Source organism: Strix aluco, chromosome 34 (assembly GCF_031877795.1).
Source record: "Strix aluco isolate bStrAlu1 chromosome 34, bStrAlu1.hap1, whole genome shotgun sequence".
In the NCBI taxonomy this organism is placed as follows: Eukaryota; Metazoa; Chordata; class Aves; order Strigiformes; family Strigidae; genus Strix; species Strix aluco.
Window position 1 is genome coordinate 1,714,327 of NC_133964.1, and position 24,505 is coordinate 1,738,831.

At 46.0% G+C, this 24,505-nt stretch overlaps 1 pseudogene; it reads left to right on the forward strand.

Annotated features, from left to right (window-relative positions):
- LOC141917155 (acrosin-like) overlaps positions 1–24,505 on the forward strand; it is a 75,632-nt pseudogene that overhangs the window by 41,043 nt on the left and 10,084 nt on the right.

Sequence of the window (24,505 nt, forward strand, 5' to 3'; positions counted from 1 at the left end):
TTCTAGATTGTTGCTAACTTGTCAGATAAAGTAGTACAGTAATGCAACACTTACTTCAAAAAAACCCTTGATTTTTTAATATTAATTCACCGGATTAATACACCCAGAGATACAGCATAGAAATAAAGAGGTAGAATTGCTAAATAGTAGAAGAAACCTTTGCACTATTAAAGCATATAGGTATAGCATGTTTCTCTGTTTCTGCAGGAAGTTCACATCTAAGTATCAGCGAATAACATTTTTCAAAGCCAGAAAGAACATGATGACATTTGAAGATGCTGTTTCATGTAGGCATGCACAGTGCTGCGCAGGTGTAGTTCCTGCCCTAAAAAGCTGGTTAGCTGTGGCTCCAGCCTGTAAACCTGGTTTGGGTTGTTAGACCCAAGCTGTTAGGCAGATCTGTGTTAATGTTAATACTAGGCTGGACTGATGCCATAGGGCTTCATTCTGTTCAGCCCTGTGTTAATGATGGGACAACACAGTAACAGCAGGAGGTCAGCAAAATGTGCATGGGGGTGGGTGGTGATTTGAGTCTCTTCATGTTTTGTGTATGAAATCCACAGGGGTTTTTCCAGTTCCATTAGCAAGATTGTCCACAAATTCACAAGTGCTTGCTCACGCTTATTGGTATTACAGTCACAGACCGAGAACTTTTACGTCAAGGTAACTGTGCATGCTTATGCGTGAAGGCAAAATATATCCCAATAGCTATGGATATCACCTTCTTATGTTAAGAAAAAATGCTAGATAAAAGCTTTTTTAGTAAAAAGTGAGGTATAAGAAGTAAACCAACCAAAACCAACACTACACTCCCTCACCCCCTTTCACACACGTGCCCTCCACGCCACCCCCATCCCCCCACCCCCAACCAGAAAGCAAAAGAATAAGCAGAGTTCCCTGGAAGGAAAAGGAATTAAAACTGGAAGAAATTGAGTGTTTGTAATAATACATATCTGAACAGATAAAAGGCCCCTTCAAAATACTTCTCACAAGCAATGTTTAGCACCACAGTAACAGATTGTTACCAGTGAATGATCCTAATGAAGAATAAATACTGGGTAAAGAACTGGAGTTATTAAATGAAGTGTTATTAAAAACCTTAACCCAGCTTTCTTGTGTACCTATAAAACCATTGGTCACTCCTCTGTGGCTACCCGTATTCATTTTGTTCACTTTTGAAAGGAGATGAACCCCCGGCATTCAAGGGCTGACGAGTTGATGGGAGGTGGCCTAGGCTCCCTGGCAGGGCAGCGCTGCTGTTCAGTTCTGCTCCCAGGCACCCAGGGAGGGGCAGGAGCTGTGGATGCTGGTTTCTGGCATCATTCAGAGCTCGTGTGAGGAGCTTTGTGGTGTAGAAGATACCCTTTCCTCACAAACTGAAGAAGGTCCTCCAAGACCCTGTTTGCTTTCTTCTCCTTGTTGGCCAGCGTTGTGGGCGGCTTCTGCTGAGGGGCTGGCGGGAGTAAGGAGCCAGAAGAACGGAGGGGTGCTGGGTTTTCACAGGAGGTGAGAAGACGAAAAAAAAGTTGAGCATCTGAGAAACTGTTCTTCCTCCTAAACAACTTGCTCAGCAGAATATTCTTGCATGATTGGCAGTGCTCTTTTTGAAGGCGATCGATAAAAGCTTGGCTGGGTGGATCTCCTAAATACTGAGAATGTGTATCAAACCTGCAAAGATGGTCACCACCTCCCCCAAGAGTGACATTAACTCCTTGAGAGGTGTGGGAAGCAATGATAATCTGGGCAGGAGCAATGCTACTCATAAATGAGATTTAGGGAAATAAAAAAGTCTTTCAAAGTAACTCTGCAAACATGCCAATTCCGTAGTACTGTGAATAATGACCTGAAACAGCCCCTTGAGATGAACTGCTTAGGTTACTGATGATGGGTGGTTTCCATCAGAATGGTTTCAAAGCCATCATTCTTGCAGTGACCGATTTCTGCCACAAGATGCCACCATTTCACTAAAAATGGTGTCAGACTGTAGCACTCCAGTTAACACAAGAGGTGAAAACTGAAGTTGAGGACAGGTTTTTGGGACAGTTTAATGTGGATTAGCCTGTGCAGTATAATAGACCCTTTTCAAATGAACATGGTTGGTACTGATGCAGTTTAAAGAGATTTATATTGCTGTAGAAACTCTGGTCATTCAAACGTTCCAACTATGAAGTCATCAGTTACAACTTTAAAGATTTAGACATAACATATAGACTAGTTACCTGCGTCTCAGAAGATGGATGGCGGCTATGGCTGACCTCTCTGCTCTCCAGCCAGGTGGTGCTTTTTTCCCCGATGTATAAGAGAGGGAAAATGAAAGAAGGAAAATGCAAAGCGGCATGGTGAAAGACCTGAATGACCTGAAATGTGCAGCCCTACAAGACCAATGAAAAGAATGTAAATGTGGGTAGTTGAAATGTAGGAGAGAATTAGAATAACCACATTGAAAAAAATAGGATCTCACCCAGATCACGGTAAGTTCTGTAAGAGGATTAGGAGATGGAACAGCAGGGAAAAGAGTTGATGGGAAAGAGGAGAAATGGAGGTGTGTGTGAGCAACAAATTTATCCATCACTTCTCACAGTAGTGGCTAACATGGAAAGGTGACTATCCTAAATACACCCTTTACCAGCAGTAGAGAGGAAATGTTTTTTAAAAAAAAAATAAAAATAAAAATTGCTATTTTTAAAAAAAAAGAGTTGCTGATAGAGATTTTGAGATACTAACAAATTACAGTCATTAAAACCAGATAGCCATGAAGGATGATACAAATGAAAGTAGCTGTGTGTTACTACAAGTTAAAAAAAAGTTCAGAGGGTTGTTGGAGCTCCTAGAGCACACTGCCCAGCCTCAGGACGTGAGCTGCACTGTGCTGTGTGCACACGTGTGGTGTTACTCTGTCAGAAATACGGCTGCACACGTGCAGTGGAACAAGACTGCCCACTGACATTTGGCATCTCCAATGTGTCTTTCTGTCCCTCTGCAATTGTTTACATGGAAAATAACTGCCTGTGTTTGTGACTGCTCCCTTGCACACACCTGGCTATCAACACATGTGCCATGTAACTAAACGAAACCTTATTTTTCTGCTTTTTCCTGTCTCGGTGAACATGACTCCTGTCCTTTGTCCTGCAGGACTGCATTTCTCTGGGCACTCTCTTGAGCACAGGTCTTTCTTCAGATTCTTGTACTTGAATCTTCTCTAAATGTTGCCTGTTTTTAATTTCTTAAATTCAGCTACAAGTTTCCATCTTTGCAGGTAAGAATACTTATGTTTGCCTTCAGTGCTGCATCATCCTCTTCTTTTGCCTGGAGCAGGGCAGCCTGGCCTGCGTGTGTCAGTCCAACGAGAGCTGCACAACTGATTTTTCTGGATTGTTGCTCTGACTGTGCCCTTTCTTTCTTTGCATCTTTCCCACAGCTCCAGTACATGAGATGAAACTGCTTGTTGCCAGGTAAAGGACTTCCATGGCCTAAGGCCATCCTGGCTTTTTTCCCCTCAGCTTTAACAGTGATACAAGTCTTCCTTGCTGCTTGTCAAACTGTCAAGTAGTTGCATTCCTGTTTTCTCCCGCACTGCCTGTCATGCACTAGCATAATGGCAGTTACCACAAAAGTTTCTTCATTTGCTTTCTCAATTTTAATGTTTTTTTTTTTCACTTGCCCACAAGTAACAACCCAATACTGAACTAAGATAACTTTTCAAGATGCGTGCTGGTACTGTATTACTGAGGTTTTTTTGCTTATCCATCCCATGCTGACACTTGGGCAAAATCTCCTTTTCCTCATGCTTGTACTATGCTGCATATGTGGGGATGCTCTGAGTATCTAACATCTCAGTAAGTATATTTACAATATAAATTAAGAAAAGTATATGCAAACCGCTGTTGGAATGGAGGGTGATATTTCGTGGGCTACTGCAGGGTTCAATATCATAATGGGAGGGGTTGAATATGTCAGTTAAGCATGAAATTTGTAAAATTAATAGACTAGTTTAGTGTAGAGAGGGTTGTCTGAAACTGGGAAGACATAACAAAGGTAAATGCTTGACACAGAAACAGTGAGATGCTACAAAAGAGATATTAACTGTAAGTATTTGAGATTCCTGCTGTATCTCTGGAGGGTGCAGAAAGGCAAAACATAGGTCACTTGAATGGAAATGTGTTATGGCCCCTGCTTGGAATGTCTATTTATGATAATTATCTAATTAGCAGCTGGTGTCTAAATTTTACTTAGGTGTCCTGGATATTCTGTGTGAGCAGCTGTACCTGGGTTTTGATACCTCGGTGCTTTGGGGTGACTCAGCAATTAATAGTTGGGATTCTGGTGTATTTCAGAAATTGTACTTGCAGTGATGGAACAGTTACGCAAACCACTGTGTCCAAATCTGTCCTTGTGTCTGATATTGTACATTATGAATCAGTGTCCAAGTCTGCAGCTCATGAAAGTGTGATCAGTGCTTCTCAAAGATGACTTTACTTTGAATGTTTCCTGAGTAATCTTATTATCAAGCACCAGTTCTAGCCTGGCTGCTACATGATGAAAGAAACAACAGGATCCTGTGCCCCCATGGACTCCACTGAATGTACATGAAAAGGGCAAAAATGTTTTTTTATGTTCCTCTTCTCTATGCTGAATAGAATGATATCTTGCTGGTGTCTGATGAAGCACTGATCATGGGTACAACTGGGCTGACTGCTGGTCTAGAGAGGGTTGAAGTGATTTTCGTATTTGCTCCATGTTGCTTTAACATTATTTTCTTCTGCTCTTTTCTCCTTGAATATGGACTTGACCTTCTGCTTCATACCTTCTGACAGGCTGTGCTGAGACCATTTGGAAGAGGAGATTTTTATGCAATCTGTGGCCAACACATTAGGTGGCAGATGTTATTGAACATACTTGGAGTTCCTAGAAGAACATCATCACCATCGTTCTGGTAAGTCAGATAAATATTGACTATCTTCAGCAAGGTATTATGATTCTAGAAATGTAATATAAATGTATTCAGTACAGTTACTTGGAAATAAAAAGGTCATTTCCTCGGACGGGAAAAGCAGTATGCATTTTGCAGTGTTGTTTCTCAATGCGTTTGCCATTTAACAGAAGGATACTCTTTATAGTGCATTGGGACTTCGTAGGGTCAGTTACGAAGTGAAGTGATTTTTACAGCTCCAGAAGAATTCCAGCACCAAGGGCAGACCCATCTGATTTTCTAGATACTTAATGACTGCTGCCTTCCCCAGGCAGTTACCAAAAAGACCACTGCTGATATAATTGTGATACCATTTTGTGTGTGCTGGAATAATATGCTTCGAATAAAAAGGGTTTGACTTGAGACATGAGTGTAACTTAATCCTTCCTCTCATGGTTGGTGAGGCGCTGTGGCACTGCCTTGGTTAACAGCAGTAGCCAAGGTCAGCTCATGGTGTGTTCAGACTGGTTTGATAACAGGATTCTGCAAGGTCTTGGTGCGTGGTGGCACCTGCAGTGGGGAATCCTGCCTTTCCTCTGGCCGTGCTGTGGGACAGCGCAGGCCTAGTCCGTGAGCAGGAGGAAGGTCCTGCTGCCTCCACAGGCTGTGGAGAGACTTCACGTGTGTGTGAGCTTTGTACTGGGTAACAGGGAGAGCTCGGATCTGTACTCTCTTGTGATACTCTGTTATGGCAGGGACGGGCTTTTAAGCAGGAGCAATTTTCACCCTCTCTTTTACCTGCTGTTTTCTGGCCCCTCTCTCTGCACTGCTGACGTGGGTCACCCCGGTGTGCGTTGGTGCACACGCGTGTGGCAGTAGTGTCCGTGAGACGTGTGCTGCCGCTGTGCACCATCGCCAGGTCCCGTCCCTCCTTGGGGGCACGTTTAGCAACGGTTACGGAGGGACTGCTTGAATTGTGCTCCTGTTTCACATGTCCTGTGTGTGATAATTATCTGGTGGAACGCAAAGAGCCTTTAATCTTTGGTTTGCAGAGACCCCAGCAATATGGCCTCAACAAGAACCACACAAGAACCACCTGTCTAGTCTGGTCATTTCTCTACTTCCTCCTTGCTGCGTGCCTGGACTGCAGCATCCTCATTTCTCCCTCCTGTAAGACAGGGAAAATAAAAGCATTTTTCAGAATGCAGGGGAAATACTTTTCTTCTGCTTTCTAAAGAATCAGGAAGAATTTTCCGAAATTATCTCATGGTTGCTGCATTATATATGCAATGAAGCCTGCGTTTTCCTGTAGTACATCTTCAAAATCTGTGATATTTTTTGCAAAAATGTGATTCTGCAAAGCTGGAAGGAAGTATGTTTTACCATGATGCTTAAAAACACCATTTTATAGGATGTGTTTGTTAATTTCAAACATTCCCCAGACATCATACACATCTGTATATATTCAGTTTGCACTGGGAAATAGGAACTAGGGAGTGAACTTGCCTGTGAACTTTAAATGGAGAGGTTATGAAAGGAGAGAACAAAGAACTCACGTTTGCTTGTAAACACTGCACAAGACTGGAAAAAAACTTTCTGAAACAGCCAGTTTTGAATATGAAAATATAATTCAACTTCATATTAGTCACAAATGTTCGGAGTTTCCAACCTCTTCTTTTTTGTGGGAATTATGTTTCTCTGTAACTGCCAGTTAAAATGTCAGTTTTAGTCCAAATCTTGAAATGAAAAAAGGAAAGAGGGTAAATACTGAAAAAGGAATTAGACATGTAATCTAATCAAGTTACTGTCACAAACAGTACTTCACCTAAGTTATCACTTGAAGGAGGATGCTTTTTTTCTTAATAGAAACAGAAAGATCTTTGATAAGAACCTGAATAAAAAATAACTGATATCACTTTTTCATACTGAAATGCATCAATGAGTCTTGACTTCCCAGAAGTTGATGTGGGGAAAGCATAAATATAAATAATAAACTCCCAAGCAGATGTTCAAAGCATCTAGAAGGGGCAATGGGAATTTATAAAGAAATGCAGTTTTAGTACAAGTGCTCTGCTATTACCGTCATTTAAGTCCGTTAGTGCAAAATGTATTTATTAAAGAAAAAGATTTTCAAAAAAGTCAAACCTTTTATGCAGATGTGATTAAGAAAATTCTTGAAGTAATTCTCAGTAGTGCAAAGAAAACAACTGGGAATGATGCTGCAGCTTTTACTTACCAAAAAAGAGTAATAAAGGTCCACATGTGAAACCTGTGGGAAAAAATAAGGAACAGAAATGAAACCGAGAGTTACTGTGGAAATTCTATATGTATATGTTTAAATTCAGTTCTGGGGAGCTGTGAACACCTCTGCGTGCTTGGCTTTGTCCGAGAGAGCGATTCCGTTGTAGAACCACAGAGCACAGGCGCAGTCCTGCACTGCTGAAGCGTGGGGAATTCTGCCCTCGGTTTGAGCAGATGTTGTAAGCTGAAGCTGGATCTCTTCAGCAGCCACCCCGCCGTCAAGCTCTGCAGGCACACAGTGACCCTCAGCCCAGGGCGATGGCTTGGCTGTTTGTCGGGAAGAGGTGGCCGCACTGCGTGACCCCCGGGGCAGGGAAGAGGTGGTAATGCCATAGTGGTGTTTCTGCACAAGCAGCCAATCTTCGCCTGTGGAGCAGGTTTCTGGAAGACCGACCCCCTGGGCCTGTCCAGCCCCAGCTCAGGCTGAGCCCCAGCTGCCCTGCTGCAACACACCCTGTCCCTCTGCACAGCCGAACTGCAGGCGAGGCAAGCTGGGAACAGGACGGAGGGGCGGTGCTTCAGGGAAACAGTCCTCCAGCCAAGGCAGAGAGCGGCCGCCCGCCTTTGGTCTGTCCGCGAGTAGGCAACCAAGGCTTATTGAACAAAAGCTCCATTTCAAATATCTTACCACTATTTCTTATGTTTGAAAAATGCTAAAGACCTGTTTTTGGAAGATTAGCGATATGTTAATCTCTCTGTAGAAAGAATTAAGTCTGTACACTCACGGGATGTCTATACAAACTACTGAAGGGAAGAATTCAACAAGGGGAAGAGCCTTAGGCTAAATTTTAAAAGATATTTAAATGCCATAACTAGTGTTCCTTGATGATTGTTAGTGGATCACAGAAGATAATAAAAGACAGCTGAAGTTCAATTTAAATGGCAGAGAAATGAAAAATTCTGTTGGCCTGGACCTGAGACCCATTGGAAGTAAGAGTTGAGATGGCAACAGATATACACTCTCTGACAGATGAATTGGGGCTTCAGGACAAGCTGTGGTAGACACTGTGGAAGTTGCAGCAGCCTCATGAGGGGGAAGGTGAGCACAGCACCAGGAGGAGGAGGAGGAAGCATCACGGGTGGCGATGACAGCAATGCCAGCCGCACAGCGTGTAAGGAGAGACTGAGACTTCTCATGCAGTTTTCATCGGTTTATTTTCCTTCTTTCATGATGAGGCTACTAACAAGTGCCTCCAAGTCCCCTTGGGGGCTGGCATGCACCCCAGCTGCTGGCCCGGCCCTGGTTTCGCCGGCTTCTGGCCACCCTAGCGGCGGCGGCGGCGTGGCCGCTTGCGGGCTGAAGAGTCCTGGGAGCAGCTGGCCTTCCTCTTGGGGCGTCGCTGGGGTCCCCCGGGTGAGCAGTCCGTACCCTGGCCAGCAGCGGAGGGACCTGCCACCGCCTGCCCCAGCTCCTCACGGGGCTCCTCCTGTGCTCTGGGGTCAGGGGCAGGAGTGTCCCCCAGGGCACCAGCGGGGCCAGGGGTGGCCGCGGGGCTGTGCTCCTGCTCCTCGGCAGCCTGGGAGTCCCAGGGCTCCAGCTGCTGCATGAAGCGCCGCTCTGCCACGACGGTGACCAGCTGGCGCACAAACGTCACCGTCCGGTGCTGCAGGCAGGGCTGCAGATTCTGCACCAAGGCCTCCTCGTCCGGCCCGTAGTGGCACAGATGTGCAATGATGTCGGCCTGTGCCAAATCCACCATCCACCAGCACTCCCTGTACATCTCCAGGAGCTGCTGCCTCAGCCAGGGCATCAGGGGCTCCAGGATCTCCCTGCAGTCCCGGAAAAGGCGCGCCCAGACACGGGGCAGAAAGCCACCCACAGGCACTGGGTCCGCAGCCTGCTGCTCGTCCTGGTGGCCGGCAACCGATGGACGGGAGGGGCGCTGCTGGAAAGTCATCTCCAGACAATCTTCCTCTGCCCGCACAGAGTAGACAATGGACTGGACAGTCTGCCTGCAAAGGGGGCACGATGCTTTCCTCTTGGCCCACCGCACAATGCAGCCCAGGCAGAACTGGTGCAGACAGGGGGTCACGTAAGCGGCGCCATCTCGGGTCTCACCGCAGATGGGGCAGCTCCATTCGCTCTCTTCAGCCATGTTGGCTTGTTGCGGCAGGCTGGGGAGAGCTGAGGACAAGGAGCTGCTCCCCCTCGCTGGCATCACACGCTGCAAAATGGAGACAGGCCCCGGTCACTCACTGTCCCGGCGAGGGGAGGAAGAAATGCCCAGGCCCCTGGCGAAGGACACCCTCCGGCTCACCGAGCGCCTTCGCCCGCCTCAGGGGGACACTCCCCTGCACAGCTCACCTCCACTGCCACGAGTGCGCCTGTCAGTGCCCGGCTGCCTGACCCAGGCAGGGCCGGGGAAACACAGGGGATGGCTCTGGGACAGGCACCAAGAGCTGCTGCTGGCAGCCCCCAAAGCACCACCCAGCACCAGGATCAGCCTCGCTCGACCCTCCAGACCTCGCAGACACGCTCGGCAGGAGTCCAGGCACGAGCCAGACTGGGCCGGGCTCTGCCGGCCCCCGAATATAAGCAGTGAGGGACGTGAGGTCACAATCCATCGCTCGCTGACGTCACAGCCCACCGCACGGTGATGTGACAGTGGGCCGCCTGTCTCCATGGCGCTTGCCCGTGTCGGGGCCTGGCTGGCACTGGCGCTTGTGCAGATGGAAAATGTAACCGTTCCCCTATTCCTTGGACGTAGAAATGAGCCGCTCTTCCATGGCTTGTACCAGTTCCATTGCAAGCACAAGTGGTCTAGAGAAGACATAGCTGAAGCGCGGCAGATGAGAAGAAGCCGTCAGTAATCCGTGTCAGGAAGCTCGAAAGCAGAGGCACAGAAAATGCCCTGGTTATGGCCGAAACACAGTTCTCACTGTCAGAGATTTGTGGAGAGTTGCTCGTGACAGGGAACTGACACACAAAAAGGTTTTCTCTGTGTTCCTTTCCCTCGTCATCACATACAGCTTAAGTTTGCAAGCGCCAAAGAACACTGCAGTATAGAGAATTTCCTTCTAGGTAATAAGGAAATAACAGAATAGTCTGCTAAAAGGACAGACATAAATGGTGATGAGCAGGAGAGAGCAGCCATTATCAGTAAGACACAAGGAGAAGGTTGTGTGCAGAGAAGCAAAAGATTATTGTGTTTGTTGATAGCAAAAGAACATTGAACCAGGTAAAGGTAGCAAAGAAATAGGAAATTAATGAAGAATTCAAGAAAATATTACATTGTCCTTTGGGTTTTTATCTTTAAATTTAATTCCCTTTCATCTTTTTTTTTTTTTTTTTCTTTTTTTCCCAAGGCAGTGAATTCCTGGCCCCGTACAGACTCCAGGGTTAACAGACTGAAATACCTGCTCTTCCTGCCTGCATGACAGCAAGATCCAGTTTAAGGCTGGGAGGAAGGAGAGGGACTCTTCATTGACTCCTCTCCATGAAAAAGGGTATAATATTCTCCAAAAGATGGCAGATAGCACAGTATTTTCAAAACAAGCCAGTATGCCTATTATTAAAGGAATCAGCAAACCTGCTTAGATTTTTTTTTTTTTTACTCAAGGGGATTCATTTGCAATGTCCACATCAGTGACTGTTCCCTTAGCACATTACAGATCTTTCTGTGAAATCTTAATTAAGCCATCAGATTCTCTTTTCTGTTTCTCACAGAAAGACAGTGTTCCGCGTAACATACAATAAAATCCACTACTGGAGGAAGGTGCTTTTCTTTATCATCTAGCTGAGATTTATTTCCTCGCAGCCTCCTAGCCCAAGGAAGATGATCATCTCCAGGCCACGCAATCCAATTTAAAAATGTCTTCTCATGTTTTGCAACTGTGCATGAGAAACGATTCTCATGTTCATGAGAAGTATTCCAGACGGAGCTGGAACAATAATGTTTTTAAGGGCTTCATAGAAAGAGCTCTTTTAGCAGTTCAGAAGCTTCCCTTGCCAAAATGTCTGTACCAGGTTATCTTATGTCCTGAAGCAGCGGAGCAACGTTTCCCCCTGAGCTGCTGCCTCTTCCTACCACTGTGCCCGTTTGGAGCTCCTTAAGAGTATCCGTTGACTTACGAGGCACGACCAGAGAGCACTAAAAAACCCATCTTGGGTGTCAATGGAAAGTTTCCATCAACATATTCTTTCTATTCTGGACCCTTCCTGAACAACCCACCAGTACGAAGAGACTGAGGTTTCTGCTAGACTGCTGCAAATCTCATTGTCTTTTCATCAGAATTAAGTTTCTTACCACATTTTCCAACTTTTGTCTTTCCTTTCCTGTACCATCTGGAGCCATCTGAAAACCATGGATGATCCTTTCAAGTCAGGATCCAGCTTGTTAACCCTGTTACAGAGTTGCATTTTTTTTTAGTTAGGTTAGATTAACTAAAGAATATGTTTAGTACTTCAGATCCCGCATCCTATTGAAGGTTAAGATGCTATAGTTGATGCCATAACTGAAAATAATCCTATTCTACTCCCTTGTTTAATGGCACGGAAATCCTGCTCCGAGATGAATGTGGTATGTATCTGGCCACTCAAAGGTCATGTTTTTGTGTGCAGTTGTGTGCAATATTAAGCACATGTCTTTTATTTCTATTTTTTTCCCAGGTTTACCCTAATTTCCACATTAGGGAGAGTTGTGCTTCCCTTGAGTTAGGTATATTCACACAAAGAGCAGAAGGAATTTTCCACCTAAAAGGTACTACAGTCTGAAAAAAGCCACAGGGGCAATTAAGAAAATCCCTTTTGAGGCAAGAACCTGCTGAATGAGTCCTACAGGAACACGCACAACAAATTTGAAATAAGAAAAAGAGAAAATTAAAAGTTGTTTAGGAAAGTGCAATGCCTAGACTTCAGGTGAGCAGGGTTGGGCTTAGGCAGGGGGAGCAGGCAGGTGGGATCCATGGCAGGCTGCTCTGGAAGGTGCAGGAGCTGAGGAGAGCTGGCAGACCATTAAGGAGAGCATCCTCCAGGCATAAGAAGGGTCCACTCTGCTGGGAAGGCAGACAAGCGGGTCTGTTAGGACTTGGCTAAAAGGGACATCATGGCAGAACTGCAGCGCAAACATGCAACACACGGGGGTGGGAGCAGGGACAGAGCATGAAGGAGGAACTTAGAGAAGTTGCCTGGGCATGTAGGGCTGGTGTCATTCAAGCCAAAGCTCAGCTGGAGCTAAGAGGTTGTCAAGGGCAACACAAAGAGCTTCTACAGCTGCCTCAGCAATAAAAGGGTGAACAAGGAAAATGTGGGCGCGCTGCTGAAAGGGCTGGTGATTAGTGACAGCAGACACAGGTGGGGCTGTGACTGAACAAGGTTCAAGGGAAGGAGAAGGATCAGCAGTGGCTGAGGGCTGAGTCAAGGGTCACTTGTGAGAACTTGACCCACACAAGTCGATGTGTGCCACAGGCCATACCCAGTGCGCTGGGATCTGGCTGGTGTCCTGTAATGACGCTCTCTATCGTCTTTGAAAGGTCGTGGAGGTTGGGGCAGGTTGTCAAGGGCCGGAAAAGGGCTGTTAATCGCACACAGCTGCCTTCAGCAAAGGCCAAAGGGATGGTCCAGAGAACTGGGGGCTGGAGAAGAGTCCTCTGCTTCTCATGTGTCAGGCTTCACCTGAGGGCTGTGTCCTGTCTGGGGCCCCAGGCAGAAGGTACATTGATAAAGCAAAGGAGTCGAGGGGAGGCCACCGGGCCCATGGGGCTGGATCACTCGCCCTGCGAGGAGGGGCTGCAGGGCTGGGGCTGGCTTGGCCTGGAGCACAGACAGCATCAGGACACCAAGCAGGAGAACGGACCAAGGAGGCAGGGACAGGCTCCTTGCAGAGGCGCCTGGTGGGACGCTGTGGTCCAAGCGGTGATGGGGTCTGACAACCTGTTATGAAATTAAGCTTTCCTGAGGCAAGAGGAAAGAGGAGCACCAACACACCCACACGGCCACTCACCCCAACCCTGACAGCAAAGCCATCAGAAGCGATTCCACAGTGCCAGGGGACTCCCAGGGACACTTGGTGTCTGGGTCCTCCGGCAGCAACAGCCAGTCATGCAACTGCCATTTGAATGGCATCGTCTGGAGAGAAAGAAGAACTTTCTGGCCATGGAGACAGCCCAGGTGGTGCAGCAGATTGCCCAGAGGTGTTGTATCATCTCCATCTTTGGAGGTTTTCGAGCACCAGCTGGAAAAAGCCCTGAGCATCCCCGTCTGATCTCACTGCTGACCCTGCTTTGGGCAGCAGATTGTACTTCAGACCTCCTGAGATGGCTTCCAGCCTGAATTATCCCTGTGATCCTAAGAGGAAATGCTCTTCCCCATGCACAGGAGGGAAAGGCAAAGGATATATGAGAAGGAACATGGCTGGCAGTGCCCACACAGCGCACGAACATCCATGTTTCTGATATTTCGTTTGTTCTGGATACATCTGTTAAGAACAAAGGTCACTGCAAAGGTTTACACGTATTTCCTGTCCCCCAGCAGAGGGGTCGATTCTAATGAGCTGACCAAGCAAACACAGAGCTGAAGTCCATAGAAAAAGGAGCAAATTTCTGAAAAATGGCCATGCAATTATTTACAAAATTAATAAAATTGAGCTTAAGTAAATGCAAAATTTATTGCAATTAAGGAAAAGTTTAGGTTCTAGGATAGGCTGGACTGTTTGCAAGAAACCTCTGCTTCACCAACGGAAACTCACCCACCCCAGAACAGTCACTGAGTCAATGGAGATGACACGGAATTACAAATGACATTCTTTTTCAAACGAAAGCTCTGTATTTTCCTATTTTAAGCACAATATTTTGAAAGGATTAATATGGCAGTTTGCATTTTCCTACATTATTTTCATTATAATATCTCTACACTGCATTGAAAGTTTTACCATTCTATTGAAACTGAACAGAAGATTTTGCTGAAGCTATGACAGGTAATTGAATTAAATTCTTTATTTCTTTTTTTTTTTTCTTTTTGTTTCAGCACAGGCAAGAAGTGGAAAGACTGAAAATTGTACTCTAGTAAGAAGCCCATCTTGAAACATTTTCTGCTTTCTTAAGGAGCCAGGGTTTGTTTCCTGAGAACTGATCTCAGTCTTGCAAATGAAGAAACAGGACTGAGCAGCAACATCACTGAGCAATACAGTCCCATAGTAGCAGCAGTAACATGTAACTTCATCATTACTCAGCCTCCCTTGCTGCTAATTACTCCTTTAGAATGGCAGGAAAAACATCTGCTACTGATGAAAACATGGACCAGCTCGAACAATCTAATTGTGCCTCCAGAGCGAACTGGAAGGCCGTGGTCAGGAGCCGGCCCCCTCGGGATTGCCCTGGTCATGTGTCTCATCTCAGAATCTGCTGCCTTCAGTAAAAACACAGGTATGATGATAGTGGTGCTCTTCATTGTATTCCATAAAATACAGTAGAGTTCCAATGTAACTTTTCAATCAAAGCCCCGGTAATTTAGAGGCTTGATCTCATGTCAGAAGTGACTAGGCCCGCTTCTGTCCCCCAGTCCCTTATTTTAACTGGATTTGGTGCCTTTAGCTCTCCAGCTGTCCTGACAACATGGCTCTGAGCTTTTGGCCTGTTGCATACAAATGAAGTTTAGGCTCAAAGTCACTTCTCACTTTAGACAATTCTTCACAAATATTTCAACTTTGCAGTTCATAAATGACAATAATCACTTCACAGAGATTTATTCTGAATAAGTGTCACTTGAGTTTTTCAAGCATATCTAATACCTGCGAAGTGTTAAATTATGCATCAAGATTCCCAGTTGAATACCTCGATGTTTTCAAGACTTCAAGTCAGTTTTCAATTCAAAGCTGTGGCTCGTTTATATAGTAAATTTTCAAAAGGTATCACAAGTCCACAAGTCACGTGCACCAACAGCTTAAATAAATCTTCTGTGGGATCACAATGAATGGGATGGAAACACAACGGTAATTCGACCTGCAAATGGGTAGGAGAGGAATCAAAGAAATACACGTCGTTCCCTAGGAAGGCATAAGTGCTTCAGGGAGCTGAGCCGAAATAGGAGCCTGCTCAAACACTCAGCGCATGAGGCGACACGGAGTGTTTCTGTATTTGGGGAAGTGCACTGGTTTTTCTCTCATACTGACTGTGATAGAGCTGTACATCATGGGTGTTTGTGATGTTCATAACAATAATACTGTGGAATAACAGAGTATGTGATGCAGTAATAACTGTCCTTTAGGATGGGAGCCAAAGCCCAGTAAATTCATGAAGCAGACTAGATTTCCAGCCACTAGCTGCAGACCGTGAACTTTAATCAGAATCACAACACGGGTTTCGATGACTGTCCATCTCTACTAGAGACTAGAATATTTGTGGAAACTGACCTTAAAATGAGATGTTTGAATAAAGAAAATGCTCTCTGTTCCATAACTCCTAAGGGTGAAACTAGGCATAATAGACATGAATGTGAACACGGATGCATCTGAGCATGTCTTTGAATCTCAGTTTGATGCTCCCTGTGAGAGCCTGTGGCTTGGTGCCTCCTCTCCTGGAGTCGTGTGCTGGCACACGCCAGTGCGATGGCTGATGAAGCAAAGCTGCCCCTGCCGCTAGAACAATCTGGAGTGAAATGCAAGGCACCAAACTCTCCCAGACTTTGGTACAAAATTTGAAAATTCCCATGCAAGTACTATGCTTTAAAATCACTGTCTCACCTTTGCACGTATCTGCCTGAGATTGCACTACGCGTGGTATCAAATACAAAGTGAGGGTGGTTCTGTGGAAAAGGCAGCAGGGTCAGACTGAGCAAGCTTCCTCCTAGCCCCAGCTCAGGCAGGGGCTTCCAGTGAGAGCCCGTCCGTTCATTTAGTCCCACACGTCCACTCTCAGCTGCAGCCTGAGCATTCAGACACATTGCATTGCAGAAGCCCATAAACAATCTGCCTCCCGGATTAAAAACCTTTAGTTTTTAGTTAAGCCTAAAACGTAACTTTTTAGTTAAATCCAAATGCTCTAATTTTTACTTGGGTACATGTGGCAACTGAGGCACGGACTCCTGATGAAATCCAGAAAGAAAGAGAGTTTATTGTTACAACAGTACATACTTATGCTCTCGGATGCTGTCGGTAAAGCTCTTACTTCATAGTTAACAAATCAGCAATTAGACAGCTATCAACCTTTTCTCCTATCAGCATCAGACCACTCTAACACACACTGTGCAGACCAATCACCTCTCGTTCACGCGTTGTTCACGCGGCGGTAACTTCTCACAGTTCAGCACTTTCCCACAGCTCAGTGTTGCAGCTGTCCGTTGTTTTTCCCTGCCACTTTGGCACAACTCAGCAGTTTCTTATCTTTCTCCCAAGGCCTGTTTCTCATCAAAGCCTTGCTGCTTCTCAGGGGCTGCGCAGGGCTGACAGGCCGATGTCTCCCACATCTCCCCTTTCTTTGTTTTGCAGCTGCACCTGCAAGACTTGTTTTGAGACTTCTCAATTAAGGGTTAGGCAAACTTCAAAAATCACAGCATGCTCAAAATAGTTCCACAGAAGGCTAGAAACAATACAGCAGTTGCAGTTACTAATTAAAAAGAGTAGGCTAATTTCACTACCCATAACAAAGGGATATGACTAAATACGACAAAAATAAACAGTAAGGAAAATACGGAATAGGACGTTTACTTAATGGGATACTAACATTCAGATCCGCAATTGCTGGGGAACCCTGGATGCAGCGAGAATTTAGAGTACCCTTCCTTGCAAAGCGGAAATCCTACACGATGCGTCCATCCGTAGGTGAGGCATCCAACATCACTGCAAGCAGGTCCAGCCTCTAAATCAACGGGCCAAAATAACTGGCAATTTTCTTTGAGCGGAAACATCTGATTTCATCCTCCTGTTGGGTTCTACCCAGAGCCTGGCCACCACTCAAGGGGGAAAACCAAGGGAGTTTCTAATAAGGTTATACCCAAGGCAGGGACTGTCTGCTGAACTCAAGAGCGGGACCAAAGAGCTGAGCTGTAGCCTGTTAAAACAGAGTTTATAGAGGAAGAGAGTAAAGAGGGGGTGGGCGAGTTCAAAACAGTCAAGTAAGCAGAGAGGGTCAAGAAAACGGGTATTTCATCAGGCAGCACGCAAATACTGCACTCTCAAATGCAACACCTCAATGCAAACTGCTGAGACTGTCAGAAAAGACATCAAGTTAAATTTCAGAGAGGATACACCCAATAGCTTAGTCCTCAACTTCGGAATACTTGAGAATTACACCAAAAATCTTGTCCCAAGACACCTTTTTTCCTCCTGGCCTCTAAAAATGATCTCCAGCCAAAGTTTTGAAAGCATATAGCAACAGTCAAGGCTTCATCCAGGCTTATGGCATAAGATATTTCATGCAGACAGCAGATGGCTTCACCCCAAGTAAAAACCTGTGCCAGTGGGCTTGTCATTGGACTTTTAATTTGACTTTTTTTTTAATATATAAAAGTTACTTATTATCTTAAGAAAAAAATTTAAAATCTGAAATTTGAGTTTCAAGAAACAGAATTAGAAGAACCTGAATTAAATTAGCTTGCTTTATCTCACCTTTTTTGGGGGGTGTGGGGGTGAAATAGCCAGCAGAACAGAAAGCAGTGTGTTTCCAATTTTGAAAGTTCCTTTTAGCAAAGCAGAGTTCTCCAGCCCAGTATCTGGCAATAAGGTCATCCTGCAAAATTGTCTTTCATTTCTTCAGGTTTTGAAATATCTTTGAGGTATAATGTACTGATTCTCCACGAGTTTTCTCTCTTGCAGAGAGATATTTTTGAGCATAGCAAGAGATATCAAAAGCATTCATAAAGCATCAATGTTTTCTTTGCAGTAAAAACCTTAGTCTGAATAACAAAGTGAATTTTCAGGAACTTGTAAAAAGTTGTATTCAAAACAAAGATGCCACCACTGGCTACAGAACACCACGGTTCCCTCTGTTCCTGTAAAAACCAAGCTATGAAAGTTGGCCAAGTGATGAAATGCCTAACAACTGCATCTTTATCACCATTGAAGATTGGTTTCCTTACTTGTCCTGGTTTCGACCAGGATGGAGTTAACTTTCATTGCAGTGTTTCACACCATGGGATGCCATGCCCAGGGATACAGGTGGCCGGGCTCTCTTGGGCGGGCGTGGGATTTCGGGTCCGGCCCGGGAGTGTGTTGCTGTGGGGGCGGTCGCTGCACTCGGTAAGCCACTGCTGCATTTGACCCGTTTCTTTTTAGACTCACTATTGTTACTGTTGTTCTCTTGTTGTACTTAGTAAATTCTTTCTTTTTTTATTCAACCTACGAATTCTCTTCTTTTTTTGTCCCTCCCCTATTTCACCAGCAAGGGGGAGGAGAGGAGGTGAACAGCCGGCCACATGGCGTCTGGCTGCTGGCTGAGTTCAAACCTCAACAGTTTTCAGCGCCCAACATGAGGCACTGAGGTTTTTTTTGTTTGAGATAACAACAAAATGTGTAAAATGTGGATTGCTTGGCTCCTTCAGATCTTATCACCTCATTTGCAATACGTGTTTCCCATGCTGTTGCTCACCTTCCGTGAGAGTTGGGTTAAGATTTTGTTTCTGTTGTACTATGTGATGCTCATCTATGATAGCGTGCAGTCATCGGCCCTGGGGCTATTTACAGTTGTGTTTGAGAAATTTGGGGAGTTCAAATATTTTTGTAATGGCGCCAGAGGAAGAGGTAGCACGTGCTGAAGAGGCCCAACCATATACTAAACTACTGGATAAGGAGAAGCGATGTGCCCTGTTTACCGACGGGTCCTGTCGCATTGTGGGGAAACATCGAAGGTGGAAAGCAGCTGTGTGGAGCCCCACGCGACGGGTCACTGAAGCTGCTGAAGGAGAAGGCGAATCGAGTCAGTTCGCAGAGGTGAAAGCCGTCCAGTTGGTCTTGGCTATCGCTGAGCGAGAAAAGTGGCCGGTGCTCTACCTCTATAGTGACTCATGGATGGTGGCAACTGCGCTGTGGGGGTGGTTACAGCAGTGGAAACGGAGCAACTGGCAGCTCAGAGGCAAACCCATCTGGGCTGCTGAAGTATGGAGAGAGATTGCTGCTGGGGTAGAGAACCTGGCTGTGAAAGTACACCATGTAGACGCTCACATACCGAAGAGCTGGGCCACTGAAGAACATCAGAACAAGCAGCAGGTGGATCAAGCTGCTAAGATTAAGGTGGCTCAAGTAGATCTGGACTGGCAACATAAGCGTGAACAATTTATGGCTCGCTGGGCCCATGACTCCTCAGGCCATCAGGGAAGAGATGCAACATATAGATGGGCTTGTGACCCAGGGGTGGACTTAACCATGGATGCTATTGCACAGGTGATCCATGAATGTGAGACATGTGCTGCAATCAAGTGACCAAACAGTTAAAGCCCATTTGGTATGGAGGACAATGGTCAAAATATAAATATGGGGAGGCCTGGCAGATTGATCATATCACGCTCCCACAAACTCGTCATGGCAAACTCTATGTGCTTATAATGGTGGAAGCAGCCACAGGTTGGTTGGAAACTCATGCCGTGCCCCATGCTACTGCCCGGAACACCATTTTAGGCCTTGAGGAGAAAGTCTGATGGCAGCATGGCATGCCAGAAAGGATTGAGTCAGATAATGGGACACATTTCTGAAACAATCTCATAGACGCCTGGGCCAAAGAACATGTCGTTGAGTGGATATATCACATTCCCTACCATGCACCAGCCTCTGGGAAGATTGAGCGATACAATGGGTTGCTGAAAACTACACTGAGAGCAATGGGGGGGTGGAATTTTCAAACACTGGGACGGGCATTTAGCAAAAGCCACCTGGTTAGTCAATCCCAGAGGATCTGCCAAGCAGGCTGGCCCTGCTCAGTCAAACCTCCTACGTACCATGGATGGGGATAAAGTCCCCGTAGTGCACATGAAAGTGGGGAAGGCCGTCTGGGTTACTCCTGCATCGGGTAAAGGTAAACCCATGCATGGGATTACTTTCGCCCAAGGACCTGGGTGCACCTGGTGGATAATGCAGGAGGACGGAGAAGACTGATGCGTGCCTCAAGGAGATTTAATTCTGGGTGAAAATAGCCAATGAATTGAACTGTCAAATAACCCTATTATTGCAATTGGTGCCTCACAACATCCTCCTGCCACATCCAAAGCCTCCTGCTCCACCGACTGCGCTAGCTCCACCTCATTCCTCCAGCCTTAAAGACTACCATGACAGATGGAACCTGAAATTATGGGCTAAATGAACTCAGCAGACATTCTGGAAGGATGGCCCATAGACTGAGGGAATGCTATCTGTGAGACCTCAAAAAAAAAGGAAAAAAAAAAAAAAAAGGGGTGGTGATTCCTTAGAATGTATTTGGAACCTGATCATGACATCAATGGTATGGAATAAGGGGTGGAGACTGTCCTGGTGTTGTCCAGGATAGAGTTAACTTTCCATGGGCTGAGAGGGAGCACAGCTGAAGGGCTGGGTCCTGATTGATCACTGGACCATTCCATGTCCTGTGACATCAAAGCTCAGCATATAGGTGGGTGGGTGCTCTCTCACGGGTGTTGTTTGTTTTGGTTTCAGTTTCCGGGTCGGCGGGGCGGGCTTCTCTGGTGGGTCAAGATCACTGCTGGGGATGAGCTCTGTACCGGTTGCCATTCGGTGAGCCACTACTGCATTTTATCGGTTTTGGACTACTATCATTACTGTTGTTCTTTTGCTAAGTAAATTTTTGTTATTTAAACTACAATTTTTTTTTTTTCTGTCCCTCCCCTATTTCACTGGTGGGGTGGGGGGGTGGGGGGAAGCAAACAACTGGCCACGTGGCAGTTTGCTACCGGCTGAGTTCAAACCACAACAATGCATCCCATTAAACACTGGTGTTAGTGATTGGTAACTCAGAGTATCTGTATGTAAAGCACTTCAGCGTTAACACTGAATTTGAAACTGAGTCAATCCTGTTAAACAAAAGTGTGAGCTGGGTTTGCCAGATTGTCTCTCAAGAGTTGTCAGCTTCTGTAACAACAGCTAATGTATTTGCAAAGTACATTTAGGCTTATTCCATTTAGCCTTGTTTAAGAAGATGTAAATTAATATTTTCTTCCCTTTCAGCTAATTGATGACTAGACTTTTCTTACAAACAGTTTATCTAAAAGTCACCGCATTACCTGGCATAGGCACTTGTTGGCAACTAAAGCATCAGGAGAAACACCTGCCTGATGACACGCTGGGCATGTATGTTCCTCAGATTCCAGTAATGCTGTTCTAATACCTGGGTATAATCAGAATCATCAAAACAGGTTTTAGCCAAACTAAGGACATTGTTGGGGTTCTATTCAGTTATAAAAGCCTGTAGACAGTTAATGGGTGAATACGGTCCTGAATGAGAGCATGAAGCTATAAATGTTCAGCAGTGTAAAAAATTTCTAGCATGCAGGAAACAGCTGCCCAGTTTTGATATTTCACTGTTGTAACATTTCAAGACGTAGAGTTGGCCGTGTCTTGATGTTTTGACTAGTCTTTCCTCCGCTGCCCAGCACAGTGAGAAGTCACCAACCTCAAGGTTAATGAATAAGACACATCTCCAAAAACCATTAGTAGGTTCAAGTTCTGATGGTTTTAACCAACTCTCCCGTGGAGAAGAATGTGGATTAAATGCCTAACAAGCCATTTGCTGCAGACCACAGTAAGTCACCAGCGTTGGCTCTATAGTTTTGTATGAGAGAAAGGACTGTGCACAAACTAAATGCATTTGATAACTGTAAGGAACTGTGTTAGACATTGTTTGTCTCAACATTGCTGCTCCGCGACCACCACTTCCCACCCCCAGCATCCTGTTGTTCTAAAGGAGTACGCTACAGAGTCCCCAACAAAACCACGACGTCCGCTCAAAGTGAGAACGACAGCCTTGGCAGTGCCTGCCAAGCTGTACCTGCGCGCAAGCTGGGTGCGGGGCGAAGGGACCGCAGGTCGACACACACACCCCCCACCCCCCGCCAGCACGGCCACCATGAACACCTGGGCATGCGCGTACGGAGGACCACAGGGCGGCACATATTACAATGAGCTCCGTGGAAATGGGCGGACTCTTCGGGGAAATTGTGGGGACTAAAGGACTGCGTACTCCTCTCTTGGTGCCACTGTTTTTGCAACCTGCTTCGACACCTGTTACCTGGAGCTGGGACCTCGGCGGAGCTTGGAGCACCACCACCTGCACCGAGGCCGAGTCTACGGAACATCATTGGATCCCTGGTGGTGGCGGTAATTAGCTGCATCTCTACCGTTTTCTGGCTTAGGGATTCTGGCTTTCTCTTTCCTTTTCTCTCTGTCCTATCACTATTACTAATTGTTACGGGAAATAAAGTTCACAAGGTTATACAGCATCTGACCTCGTTTGTGTCTTAATCTCGCTCTTGGGATCGTTTAAGAACCTGCCCCGATATTGGATCGGGACAATAACTAATACTGTAATCAGCTGCAGCATTACGCACTCTTCTCGTACTCATCCTTCCGCATGGAAAGAGGATTTAACTAGATGTATAAAAAGGGAAAAAAGCCTTCTGCCTTTTTTTTTTTTTTCCTTTCTACAAGAAGAGTCCTTTCCTATTTGGGGTATACTTAAGTATTAAACAGAGCTGGTAACAAAGGAATTTTATGATCTTTCTTCGTTCAGAAGAGCAGGTGTGATGTTTTAAATTAACAAACATGGGAGTAACACTTACATTCATCACAATAACTGTTTCCACGTCAGGGAATAATAACTGCATCGGTCATGATTTCTTTACAAATGAAACATAAGAGCTCCTCTGGAATAGGATCATCTGAGGAGGAGGAAGAGGATGGCTCCTCTGGTAAAAAGGGAGGCTTTTCCATCTTTCCTCTGAGATTTTGTGCTTGGCAGCTGATGGCTTCTGTGCTGGAGCTCCAGCAAGGCTGCCTGAGCTGCTGCTGTACAGTTGAGGGCCCCCCCCCCAACCAGCTCCAGAGCATGCCATAAGGAGTCAGGGTCCTGGAGGACAGCATCACTGCGCTGCATGGAGCAGATGACCACGTAGGAAGCCCTCCACTGCGGGACTGCATCAAGCCAGCTCCATGCTGTACTGAGCCCTTCCAGTGCTTGCTGTTGTATTAAATTTAATAAGTTGCATTATATTGTAATAAAGTTGTAGTAAGCTGTATTAAGTTATCACGGCCAAAATAATTCACACGTCACAATGTTTTTCTTTCTGCAGGGCAGGGGCTGTTTATTTTCTTTAATATCTCTTTTTTGCTTCTTACATTAATAAATACTCATACAATAATACAGACTTTTGCTCTCATCAAGCTCTTACTTCATAATAAGCAAATCAGCAACTAGACAGTCATCAACACTCTTATCCCACAAACAGTTCCGTACCACGCAGGCAGTCTCAGTGCTGCCATTTTCTTCACCACACTAGCACAGCCTGGTATCTCTCTTCAGAGGCCTGCTTCTCCTCCAGACCTTGCTGCTTCTCCAGGCCTACGCAGTTCTTCCCTGAGCAGAGCTCTCCACCTTCACCAAGCTCCCCAAAGCTGAGCTCTCTGACTGAGCTCCCCAAAAGCTGACCAGCCAATGTCCATTTGGCTCTTAAGTACTGAATCTCCCCCAGCTGACAGGCCAATGCCCACTTGCCTCTTAATCATTTACCAGTAACACATGATTTGACTCTTATCATATTGAATCTCCCACAGCTGCACAGAGCTGACACTCCCATGTGCTGTGGCCCGGGGCAGAGACAAGAAAAGAGCCCGAGATGTCCGAGAGGAAGGGAGAGCCCGTGCCTGGTGGTTGCATCTTTGTGTCACCCTCCTTTGCCAGCTGTGCATGCTCTTGTCATCAGCATTCAGGATGGGAAGAGCTTCATCCCCTTCCACTTGTTTCTCACAGCATCCACCTGAGGGAAACCTGTGACTAAAAGGAGTGGGATTTCCATCCCTCCACATCTGCTTGTTAGCAGCAGCCGAAATAGGCAGGGATCACAAAACCGCAGTGTGTTCCTAATGGGAAACATTATTACTTGGATAAGGAATGGGAGCTGCAGCCTCCAGGATGAGCCCAGGGTGGCTCTGTCATGTGGCCAGATGACTTCAAGAGGAGAAGGTCCTTGCCTGAGTCCGGATCGGCCTCTGCAGGATGGGGGAGCACAGGCTGGGTCTTCAGCCCAGAGATCACAGCTCAGGCTTCTCAACCCCCACCAGCACTGACAGCACCAAAGACTTAAACACAGCTGGAATGTCAGCCCAGGTGACGGAAGCGTTTTACCAACTGCTTGGGACCAAAGGCACCAACAGGATATGGGCATAC